General features: G+C 32.8%; 1 pseudogene; it reads left to right on the forward strand.

Annotated features, from left to right (window-relative positions):
- The first annotated feature begins 619 nt into the window (after window positions 1–619).
- LOC149222171 (leucine--tRNA ligase, cytoplasmic pseudogene) lies at window positions 620–7,544 on the forward strand (annotated as a pseudogene).
- Window positions 7,545–13,227: the final 5,683 nt, after the last annotated feature.

Genomic DNA, 13,227 nt, shown 5'->3' on the forward strand with positions numbered 1-13,227 from the left:
CTTTGTGAGGGGCATTTGTCCATTGCAAAAAGATATCTAAAGTACTTGAAGGGAACACAAGACTTTGGAATTAAGTATACACAGGTGGATGACTTCAACTTGATTGAATACTCCGATTAATATTTTGATGGAGATGAAGAAATTGGAGTATCTACTTCATGTTATGTTGTGAGTCTTGGATAAGGAGATGTCTCCTGAAGGTCACACAAACATTCAGTTCTAACATATTCCACAACTGAGAATATGTGGCAATAGTTGAATCAACAAAGGAAATTATGTGTCTTAGGAAAATTCTAAAATATTTGCAGGAGAAACAAGTGCATTCAAATCCTCTTTTGATTGACAACATTTCTGCAATAAAGTTGGCAAAGAACCAAAAGTTCCATTATCGAACCAAGAACATCAATACAAAGTATTGTCTGATCAGGAATCATGTTAAGACTAAGACTATTCACCTTCACCATTGTTCCCCAAATGAGTAGATTGCAGGCATCTTCACCAAAACACTTGGAAGAGAAAAATTTGACAGATTCAAAATGATGCTTAGACTCACCAACACCCCTTCAGATTAAGGGGGGAAATGTTGACACCTATTCTAAAAGGATTAGGATTATTATAAATGTTGTAACTAGTTTAATATTTTAGTTATGAATTGGAGAAAACCAAGAGACCTTGGAATTGGAATCCCAAGACTCTCTCCACTCATGTATATATTCATGCTTTGGTTCATGCAATTACACAAGTCATATTGTGGAGTTACCAATGCCTAGCCTGACAGGATTAGTGAGTATGGCTCATTTAAAATCAATGATATTGGTGTATTAATTATCACGAAGAGGGATTCCCTTTATCTTGTATATCAATATATGTATAATATCCCTTAGAATCCCCAATTTTGGTTAGATCTATCTAGCCATGGTTTTATTATTTTATCACTAAATTCACCTCATTTAGACAATGTGGTTGTGTATGCCCTTCCCATGCTCATAGTCATCATAGACAAAGGCACAAGAATAGTAACTAATGTCCTTAGTGATTCAGAGAATGATTATATGTCATTATCGGATCTAAAGTTAAAACTTGCCCTTAGGGCCCAATTACTTATTAAGGATGAATGGATTTTACCATTTAATGTAATCTCTATAATTAACACTCAAAAGTTTTAGGACAAGCGATCTAAAAATGTGTGTGTTAATTTGAATATCAAGATTCCAAATGAAAAAGGAAAACTTGCAAAGACAAAGACATTAACTTATCCTATATATTTCCCAAATGGAACAATGATAGTGGGGGAGTTCAAAGGCACAAAATTTCAATAAGAAAAACCTCCAATAAGGAAAACTCTTTCAGAGATAGTGGAGGTAGTCATGTGTAGGGAGCTTGCAGAAAAATAGAACCTCTAGGTCAAGTGATGAATGTGTTGTGGCCCTTATCAACTAATGGTGTATAACTTATGGTGAACTTGAGTGGAAATAAAAGGAAACATATCTTTTGACCAAGGTGTAGTTGTATTATGATGAGGTCAGGCATGTATTTGAGCATATATTAAGTTGGGTTAATCACCGGGCCTGTTTTATATCATTTGGACTTGGAATAAGAATTCAGTGAGATGGAAAATTTCTCATTGAGTCATTATCAAATTCCACAATAGATATGGCCTATTACATAGCTTCCCACATTTTGCAAAATGGGGACATTATTATAGGAATGTTGCTCTAATCAGGTCATAGAAAATGACAACTTAGGTTTGGGATTATATATTCCTCGAGGGACCCAAAATTAGACATTCCCTCATATATCTTGAAACACATGAAGAAAGAGATTGAATAATAGTATCATTTTGATTTGCAAGTATCTAGCAAGGATTTAATTTAGAACCATTTGATGTTTTGTATTTACAATCACGTTGCCATATTGCCTAAGGATAAATAGCCATGTTCATTTAGATGTAATGGGAACTTTTTGCCGAGTTCAGAGAAAAAAAAAAGATGTCAAAGTATATAAGAAAATTCAAAATATTACATGAGGCAATAGAAGACTTATCTTCAAGTTTCACTCAATTTTCTTTTTCTAATGCAGGAGATGGCATGGATGATGCCAATTTGTTTTTGAGACTGCCAATGTTTTGACTCTCTATTTGACAAAAGAGATTGCATGGATGGAGGACATTTTGGCTGCAAACTGTTATGAAACCAACTCACAAAAAGATAGAAAAGATAGATCAACGACTTCAAAATCATCCTCTTCGAGGGGGCAACCTCCTTTACATTACACAAATGAACAATTCTTGGATGATACAAATGACAAGACCTCCTTTTTATATATAGGAGTCTAAGGGGTCCCAAAACAATTAGAACCTCCATAACAATAATATTATTTGGGCACAACAATAACAATAATGGGCTTCTATGGGGCATAATAATAACAACATGGGGATTATATGGGCACAATAATACAATAAGGGGGTTGCACTAATAAAAATAAAGGGTTACACTAGTAGTATACGGACCTAACATGCCCCTCTCCTTCAAAAAGTGTTGTCCTAAACGCTTGAGTAGTTCTGGATGCTTTTGTATAAAATTACCATCCTCCCATGTGGAATCTTCAGTAGGTATGTTCTTCCACTTAATGAGATACTCTAAAATTGATCGATTTTGTAGTTGTTGATTTCTTGTTTTTGTGACTGCTTCTGGTTCCAATATGATTTTTCCTTCCTCATCAAGTTTTGGAAATATTGTTTGAACTGGAATCTTCTCACCTATAACCTTTCTTTAAGCATGAAACATGGAAAACTAGGTGCACTCGGGAAGATGCAGGAAGCTTCAATTTGTATACCATAGTACCAATATTTTGTAACACCTTGTATGAACCATAATACTTTGGTGATAATTTATTATCCTTCTTAGATTGCTTGAGGGTTTTTTTTTTTTGTATGGTTGTAGTCATAGAAATACCTAGTCACCTACATCAAAACTTATTTCACTGCGATGTTGATATGCCCGTTGTTTCATTCTATTATGCACCAAAGTGAGGTTGTCCTTTAAGAGTTTGAGAACTTGTTGTTGATGCTCAATGTGATCTTCCACTGCTTGAACCTTAGAATTTTCTTTTAAAGATGATGTGACGGACGGTGGATGATATCCATAATGTGCCATAAATGGGGTCATTTTTTCTGCAGTATGGAAGGAAGTGTTATACCACCATTTAGCTAGAGGCAACCACTTGACCCATTGTGTCTATTTATCAAATACAAAGCAACAAAGATATCCTTCCAAACATTTGTTCACTATCTCAGTTTTCCCATTAGATTGAGGATGATAAGATAAGCTATGAGCTATCTGAGTACCCAGATATTCCACCTCTTATACTCCAAAGAAACATTTGGAGCTTTTTGCATATAATTGTTTCTCCTCCAATAGTTTGAGCACCCTGTAAACTTGTTGAACATGATCCTTCCAAGACTTGTTGTAGATTAGTATATCATCAAAAAATACTAACACAAATTTTCTAAGGAAGGGTTTGAAAATGGAATTCATCAAAACTTGAAATGCAGAAGGTGCATTGATAAGGCCAAAAGGCATGACCAAATATTCATAATGACCCTCATGAGTTCTAAATTCTGGTTTTGGAATGTCTTCACTCTTCATTCTGATTTGATGATATCCTGAATGAAGATCCAACTTGGTGAAGTAATTGCTCCATTTAATTCATCCAATAATTCATCAATGACAGGAATGGGAAATTTATCTTTAATGGTAAGCTTGTTTATCTCCCTATAATCTGAACATAGGCGCCCTTATCCATCCTTCTTATGTACCAATACCACTAGAATAGAGAAAGAACTTTGACTAGGTTGAATTATACCAACCTCTAGCATTTTTGCAATCATACGTTCAATTTAACTCTTTTGGGCATATGGATATTTGTAAGATCTGACGTTTGGGGGAACACTTCCTGGAATCAAATGAATAGCATGATCATGATCACGAATAGGTGGGAGGACTTTGGGAGTCTCAAATACCTTGAAATTATTGTCCAAAACGTTTTGGAGATCCATAGAAATAGATGATTTCGACATGGGAACATCTAGTGAGCATAATTGTGCAATTATGCCTCATTGTTATTTATTTAGAAGCTTTGGCATGTTGTTAGAGTTGATTATCTTTCCCAGTTTCCCTACGATACCCCTTAATTCAACTTCTTTTCCTTCCCAAAAAAATCAAGAAAAATTATTGAAAATTAAAAGCTATCGTACCCAAAGATTGTATTCATTGGACTCCTAGCCCAACATCTGCACAACCCATTGGAATGTAAAGCATTGGACTATTCAAGAAATATTATCCCATTGATAGCTTGATATTATGGCACTTTCCAGAGAAATTTATGGTTCCTCCATTTGCAACCATTACTTGACACTCTGGTGTTCGATATAGGAAGCAATTCAATTCCTTGGCTATCTTACAATGAATAAAATTATGGGTACTACCCAAATCAATCAACAATATTACCTTTTTTCTTCTTGATATGCCCTTTTATCTTGAGAGTTTGAGGAGTGGTAATTCCTTTCAATGCATTACAAGATATGGTTGATTCATTTCTTCTTTCTTTGGGGTTGGTTCCTTGTGTATATCCTCTTCTTTTGACATTTCTTGTTCCTTTTCTTACTCCTCTTCCTCATCTATCTAAATTAATTTATTCTCAGCATATTTATGACCTTTAGTATATTTTCTATCACAATTGTAACAAAGCCTTTTTGCTATTTTTTCTTCCAATTGTTGTGGTGTCAACCTTGTAGGTGGTGAAAGGCTAGGAGAAACAACACTTCCATCTTTATAGTTATGAGTGGTAGGCTTCCTTGTTGCCATAATTTTGCTTTCAATTTTTCTTGCCAACATGTATGGCTTCTCTAATGAATCGGGTTCCCAAAGGTGAACCACATGTTGGATGTTATCATTTAAATTCCCTATGAATATTTCAATCCTATGCTTCTCTGGAATATCATTTACCCTTATATTCAATTTTTAGAAGCCCTCAATGTGCTCTGCCATTGAACCCTTTTTCTTGAGATTTATCAATTGGCTAAAGAAGGTGTTTCTCTTTGTATCCTCATAATGTGCTATCATTTCCTCCATGAAAATTGACCAGGTGACAAGTTGTTTATGAGAACAAATTCCTCTATACCATACAAACTAATTCGGTTCTAAATATAAAGATTCAATACATACCTTTTTTGGTGGTTGCACATCATGTAGATCAAAATATTGCTCCATCTACAGTATCCAAGTTACCAGATCCCTGCCATCAAATTTCCTCATATCTAAATTTGGAATATGGTGGGTCTTCAATCCAACTTTAGAGTCTATGAAATCTTGATTAACATTTCTTTTGTTCTCATCATGAGTTTCCTCTACTACATTTTCGGCATTAGGAAGCCTTTCTTGTAGTGACTTTGTCCCACCTTCTTTCAAACCTTCCATGTCTTTCTTAAAATATTCCATGTTTCCATTCAATTTTTATTCTATACCATTTATCTTATTGATTATATCTTCGATCACATTCTTCAAATCATCCCTCCAATTTTTCTTACTAGGTGTTTCTATTTTCTTGATTCAAGTCATTCTTTTCCTTTCTTTTAGGATCTCGATCTTGAATCTGTTGTATCTATGAAATTTAATATCTCTAAGGTCTAAACTTTAAACCTGCAGTATCCCTCTACTTCCTCTTTCTAATGCCACCCGTATGATTGAAATTGGATTCTCCAGGAAAGATTTATGACCAATCTCCCAAGATGACTTGATTATATACCTTTTCAGTAGAGAGAACTTGTACTAAGTTCCACGTGTCATTATTTCGACCTTCAGACCTGAAACTGATACATAGAAAAGTATAATTTGTCCTCTTTCTGTAATTTCTTACGAAATCTTAATCTGATGATCAGAGAGAAAGCTATGATGATTTTCCCAAGGTCACATATTTTGGGTGTAATTTGGGAGCCTGCAAAAACCCTAAATGTCTTGGACCATATCTCTAACAATATAGTGACACAAGATCTAAAATTCAGGCCTAAGTGTCATCAAAATTTTGGCTCACATGGGTTTTAATTTTAGAGTCTAAACCTTTGTAGAAAACAAATTATAGCGAAAATTCCACGATGACCTGTTTGAGATGGAATTCTGGAGATTACAAAAACCCTAACATCCTCAGATCATATCTCTGAAAATATAGCGAGACAAGATCTGAAATTTGGATCCAAGGTTCAGAACGATTTCTGCTCAAATTATTTTATTTTTAGATTCTAAAACTTTGTATAGAAAAAGTTATAGTGAAAATTCCATGATGACCTGTTTGGAGCAGCGAAACCCTAGAATCCAAAGCTTTGATAGCAAATGTTATGAAACCATCTCACAAAAAGATAGAAAAGAAAGATCAATGACTTCAAAATCAGACTCTTCGAGGGGGAAACCTCCTTTACATTACACAAATGAACAATTCTTGGATGATACAAATGAAAATACCTCCTTGCTATATATAGGAGTATAAGGGATCCCAATACAATCAAAGCCTACATAAAAATAATATTGTAGGGGCACAACAATAACAATAGTGGGATTCTATGGAGCATAATAATAACAACATGGGGACTATATGGGCACAATAATACAATAAGGGGGTTGCACTATTAACAATAAGGGGTTACACTAGGATTATAGGGACCTAACACAAACTCATCCTTAAGGCCTTAAGGCAAGTCCCCCCTTCAAATTTTGTAGATCAGGTATTTTCTAATGAAATAAACATTGTAGTCAAGTTAACTAAATGAAAATACTATTCAATGTTGTCCAGAGAGGCCTTTAAGATAGGATCTATGATCTTCAGGTAGCTTGGGATGAGTACAGATTGTCTTGTGCTTTATAGGGCATAAATATAGATTTTCTATGGAGATTCATGGATGTCTAAACAAGGTTAATCACTCCCATATGCCCTGATTATGCAGAACATGTTTGAAAATAGGTTTTGAAGAAGGATGGATTTGTATTCAAATTAGGGTGGCCAACTACATATCTCCCTGATCTTACCCTTTAGTGAGCCAATAAATATCTATAAAATACAATTGTTTCCATGAGGAAGCTTATTTATAAGTAGACATTTTCTCCAAAGAAGTACATATAAGGTCGAGCAAACAATGCAACAATAGTTGAAGAGTAAAATCCAACTATAGGATTACTCTATGTTGCAGAAAATTATGAACTTTGGAAAGACCAATGTTTTAATATTCTCCAAGCAAAGTATGATAAGGGTAGTTGCTCTGACCAAGGCATATCGGTTGTTTTGAAGGACAAACATATTGGACAGCTTGTTGATTGTAAAATAATTCTTAAACACTACATGCCATTTTTTAGGTTAAAAAAGATGAAACACTTGTTGTTGGGCTTGAAGGCCTAGATCTAAAGCTACCTTTTGATGAGATGCAAGTGTTGCAAGAAAATGTTGACTTAATCAAAAGGAAAATAGGACTTAAAATGTTAAAGATAATCAAAGAATAAAAAACAATAGAATAAATTAAGAAACATTTTTATGACTAAATAATAATTAAAATACTTTAGTGCATGAGTACTTGAATGAGATCCTATTGGTTTCAAGAATAATTTATTGGAGTAGTTTGATCTTGGATAAAACCTCCCTTGATTTGATGAAGAAACAACAAAGTCAACATTAACTTTGTTGTTGCTCTGTTGGATCCAGTGAGGTTTTTTCCAAGATTATCTGAATCCTAATTTATTCTCTACTAAATAAGTCCAACCATGTCAAGGTGGAAGCTCTTATGGGGTGTGGGGGAGGCATTTTGGGTAAGAATATGATTTATTAGTTACTAAAAATGTGTTTTGAATATATAACTAGATTCAACAACCTAGAAAACCTTGGGGCATTTAGATTTAGTAGGTTATAAAACTCAAACTTACAATTCTAAAACATCTATAGTAATTTTTTGGCAAAATTGATTGTAAAATAGAAAAAAACATCTATTAGTTAGACTCACTATTGTAGAATTAATTATTATATATCATTTTTGTGAAAGTGGAAGCTCTTATGGGGGGGGGAGGGGGGAGAGTTTGGGCCACTTTTGGGCAAGAATGTGATTCCTTGTTACTAAAAATGTGTTTTGAATCTATAAATGAATTAAACAACCTAGAAAATGATGGGGCATTCAAATTTAGTAGGTTATACAACTCAAACTTACAATTCTAAAATATATTTACCAAATTTTGGGTAAGATTTACCGTAAAAGAGAAAAAGCATCTATTCGTTAGACTACGCTATTCTAAATTAGTTATTATATATCAATTTTGTGAAGGTGGAAGCTCTTATTGGGGAGGGGGTGATTTTGGGTCACTTTTGGGAAAGAATGTGATTCCTTGTTACTACAAATGTGTTTTGAATCTATAATTGGATTCAACAACCTAGAAAACCTTGGGGTGATCAGATTTAATAGGTTATACACCTCAAACTTATGATTCTTAAAGATATTTACCAAAATTTGGGCAAAATTTATCGTAAATGAGAAAAAACATCTATGAGAAAAAACTATACTACACTATTATAGAATTAGTTATTATATATCAATTTCTTTTGTATAATTAAGCATTTGAAATGTTTGTGACTCCCTTAGGTTATATCCATATGATGACGATGATGATAATAACAATAGTATATTTTTAAGTTCTCAGCCAAACTGACACCAAATTGGTGTATGGGACTCCTTTGTTTGTGGGACAAGGGCCCCACTCTGAGTAGGTATTTGACTATGAATTATACATGCATATACATACTCTACCCATTATGCATTTGAAAATGTGACATTTTATGAGGAATATGTTATATAATTATTTGTAATATATTAATTTTGTTATTTGAGAATGTGAAATGTTTATAATATCATTATGACCTGAATTAATTTCACATGTATTTTAAAAAGTACTCTATATTTAGTATTTAAAAATATTTATCAAATGATCTTTACCAAAATCTTGTTCAAAACAAGATTTATATAATTTGTAATTGTAAAATAATATTATGTGTACATGACAATCTTTTATTTATACATTTCCAAATTAACATTATAATTATCAATTTAATATTTTAAAATTCTATTAGTTCTAAAATTCCAACTAACATATCATTTTTTTTTATATAAGATTCATTAGATATCCAAATTTACTCTAGCAATAATGTAACTCTAAGAAAAAAACATATGAAATTTTGCAAAAATAGAATGACAAATAAACTTCTAATACGTTTTAATTTATGCTGTGTTTTTAAAGTAGATAATTTTGTAACCATTTATTAATTATAATTAATATGAATGATTTATTTTTAAAAATTAGTTATGCAGTATTATTCAAACATACAGAGAACTTTTATTATATTTGACTCTCATAATATGGGGTTGATATGAACTCATCATCTATTGAATTACTAAAGTGTGATTTCCCATATTTGACCTGTATAATAAAAATTACATGTCATAAATGATGGGTATTAAAATCTCCAACTTGTCAATTTCAAATTTCAATTTTGAAGGGACTTTTCATGATTATTAATACCCATTTAGCGATTGCATTTATGCTCTTAAGATGTGGTTGTGGTATTGTGAATATCTTGTAGTATTTAGTTATCTGAGCTATTTAATTACAAAAAATATGTCGAAGGATCGAAGCTCACAATATTGTTGATGTTCTTATCACCTGCGTTATTTGTTGATTGAACCAACTTTAGATAATTCAAATGCTCTTCTGATAATGCTATTGTTGATTAAATGACAAACTAGATTTATTGAAGTGGAAGGCTCATCTGCATTGTTTCCTCACCTACAATTTGAAGAGTGGACACACTAGCACTAACAATAAGTACCCATTAGGGGATTTTTTAGGTCTAAAATGGGTCTCCTAAGGAAATTATAAAATAATAGTGGAAATAATAAAATAAGATTAGATTACATCATCAAATTTTAGAGGGAAGAAAGATAAAACTATTTTTTCAACTTGTATTTTCAACTTCTCTTCGTATGGGTTCACTCAAATTTCGAGTGGAAACACTCGTTGGATGTAGAATTTGATTCCTCATCGAAGGAGTACCCATGTTGCATACTTTTGATGGACCCTGCTACACGAAAAATGAGAAATACATTAAAAACATGATTGCAATCATGTTTTTTCATGTATTCCTTATTTCTCGTGTAGTATGGTCCTTCTAAAGTATGCAACATGGGTACTCCTTGGATGGAGAATTAAATTTTGCATCCAACGACTACTCCTACTAGAAATTTGAGTAAAAACTTAGGGAGATAAGTTGAAAATACGAGTTGAAAAAGTAGTTTTATTATTTTTTATTCTTTGTACTTTTTTACTCCAAAAATGGTGAATCATCCCCCATGGTTGACATCATCATCTTAAATCCTATTGGCTTTTATAAATTTTATTTTCGTTGTACATTTTTCTTAGGAGGCCCATTTTAGACCTCAAAAATCCCCTAATGCACCTCAATGTTCACAAAAAGCCTACTTCAATTCTTTCTTGATCTGCACTTTTTGTTTACAAATGTGGTAATTAAATCAAAAAGGGATATTACAAGCCAATCTTTCCAACGCTCCTTCCCATCATGAGGTTTGGGGAACCTAATGAGAAAAAGTGGTTTCCCATCATGGGGAAGATGGTGCAACAGTGGGCAGTAAAAAATTGTGTTTCACCCTACATCTACCCAAGTTAACTATATGTCTACCTATACTATTTATAAATTAATGTGTGATTACAACATATTTCATGTTGGGTAGTTGATGAATAGCTTCAACCAGTTATTATAACCAGTTATTATAACCATTTATTGGTTCGATTTGTTAGCTTCTATGGAGGCACCCATTATGTCATTTTTATTATTTTACAAATTTTTAATATGTGGTAGCTTATTAGCTTAACCATGTGCTTTGAATGGCAATGAATCATCCATGGTTTTGGTATTCATTAGAAAAATATATTTGCTTAATGTTTATTTTTATGGAAGATGCTCTAGTGAATGAAGACTTAAAAATATAGTACTAAACATGAAATATAGAAGGTTGGATAATGATTCTATGCATAGGAAATGAAATAAGTTGAATAAACTATAACTAAACTATCATCTAATTAATATCTCGGGTAATGTTTATATATGCAAAATCAGAAAGAAACTATACAACCAGATATGTAGATCTTCTTGTTAAATCTTTAATTAAACCATCTTCGCATGATAATTGATTCAATTAAATAGTTAACACAAACAAAATTCACATATAACTATAAATCGTTATGCTTACAAAAGAAAGATAAAAAACAATAGTTTATTATTAAATCATTAAGATATAAACATAAATAATTGAAATGATTCCAATAAAAAAAAAAAATCAATAATAGTATCAATCTTGCTCGGCTTTGTTGAGACACATAATCAAAATGGTTTAGTGCTTTCAATTAGAAAGAAACAATACAATAGTGTAACTAGGCCTTTTTCTTCAAAAGTTGAGAACCGTTGAGCTAAGCATCTACTTAAATAGTTTGTTTTACAACTATAAGGAAGGAAATTACTCTTCCTAGATTTTCTTAAAAATCCTAACAAAAAGAGAAAAATAGGGAGCTTGTTATGACGACGAGCCTGATTTGGAATTCTAATCCTTAGAAAAAATTGTTGTGAATGCATATTGCAACTAATTTTTATCTTTATAGAAGCACACCCAATTATTGCAATGAATTAATTGATGGAGCAGTTGGTTATGAAGATTGACTAGAAGATTTCCATTGTTGATAAATGTCTAGAAGCTGGGTAAGCTTGGGAGGAGATTGAGGTTGAAAACTTGATTGATAGTTTTACATTTGAGTATCTAATATTGGTAACATATGAGTGATCTACTCCTTAATTACCCTAGTTACTTTAAGGTGACTATGAGGCTTAATGAGAAACTCCCAAATCAACTCAAAGTTAACCATGGACAACTCTCCAATTCTATCCTGAGTTTCTATTCTATCACTTTGAACCTTAACTTTCAATAGTTTTGCCTCCAAGAGAGATTCTCCATCATCTTTTGTCATTAGTTTTGTTTCTTTAAGATATAAATAAATAGATTGAAGAACTGAATTAGAAAGTCTTTCTCCATCCTTAACAATCTTCTCAGTTGAGCATATGTAGGTTTTCCAAACATGGATAATTGTAGATTTCTGAATTTCATTGATTTTCGGCTTACAATTTTTAGTTGCTAGCTTATCTGTGTAATGGAGAGTTAATTAATATGCCCTACTACCTGTTAAGATTTTTACAAAATATGGAAAAATTTGTGCTAGTAGCAAAGCATCCTAAAACTTGCTTAACTAACCATTGACTGATCAAATTTATCATAATTGACACATTGCAATAGCAAGGAAGCACATGAATTAGGTTGATAGTAGGGTTGCGTGCACCATCTTCTAAGAAGGAAGAGAATGAAATTAAATAACAGGAGGAAAAGAGTGAAGCTAAAGCATGGGAGCAAAGTGATGAATGAGCACCAAAAGTATTGAAGCAACACTAAAAAGTGTTGAAACAACACCAAAAGCAAGGGCAGTTCCACCTCCCAGGCCTCGTTGGAGAGGTCTTTGAATCAGGATTTTTATGAAGAAGGGTTGCACTGAAGGACCGGTGGATATATCTAATGGAAATTCTGAAAGTGTTGAGTATGGATGCCCTATCAAAGAAGAAGTACCTAAAATAGAGGCTCCTGGGACAAAGGTGCCTAAGAAAAATATATATGAAAAAGTCCTTACGAAATAAAACCGCATGCAAATGAGGATAAGGAAGAGATCATTAAAAAAGGAATTTTGGGGGCGGGGGGCCTCAGAAGAGAGTGTGATTAACTTCTACACCATCAACTACCTCAGTGCCATAAGTCTAGGAAATTATAGTGGAATCAAAAGAATCCAAGAAACTAGAGGAACATCAAAGCGAGGGAAAGAAAGAAGAACTTATGTCGAAACAGGAGAGCGTTCCTTCATAGAGTAAGTCTGAAACTGATCCTCGTGTTCAACAAGTTAACAAATTGAAAGAAGAAAATGAAAATTTGAGGAAGCAACTCATTATGCTTAAATAAAAATTTCATTTAAGAAATAGATATTATTGAAAACCCTAATAGAGGAGGCAAGGATGGTGTCACCCATTGATCCAACTGAA

The sequence above is a fragment of the Pinus tabuliformis genome, chromosome Q, assembly GCF_031772625.1.
Source record: "Pinus tabuliformis cultivar Carrire ecotype Pingquan chromosome Q, CPIR1, whole genome shotgun sequence".
Classification (NCBI taxonomy): domain Eukaryota; kingdom Viridiplantae; phylum Streptophyta; class Pinopsida; order Pinales; family Pinaceae; genus Pinus; species Pinus tabuliformis.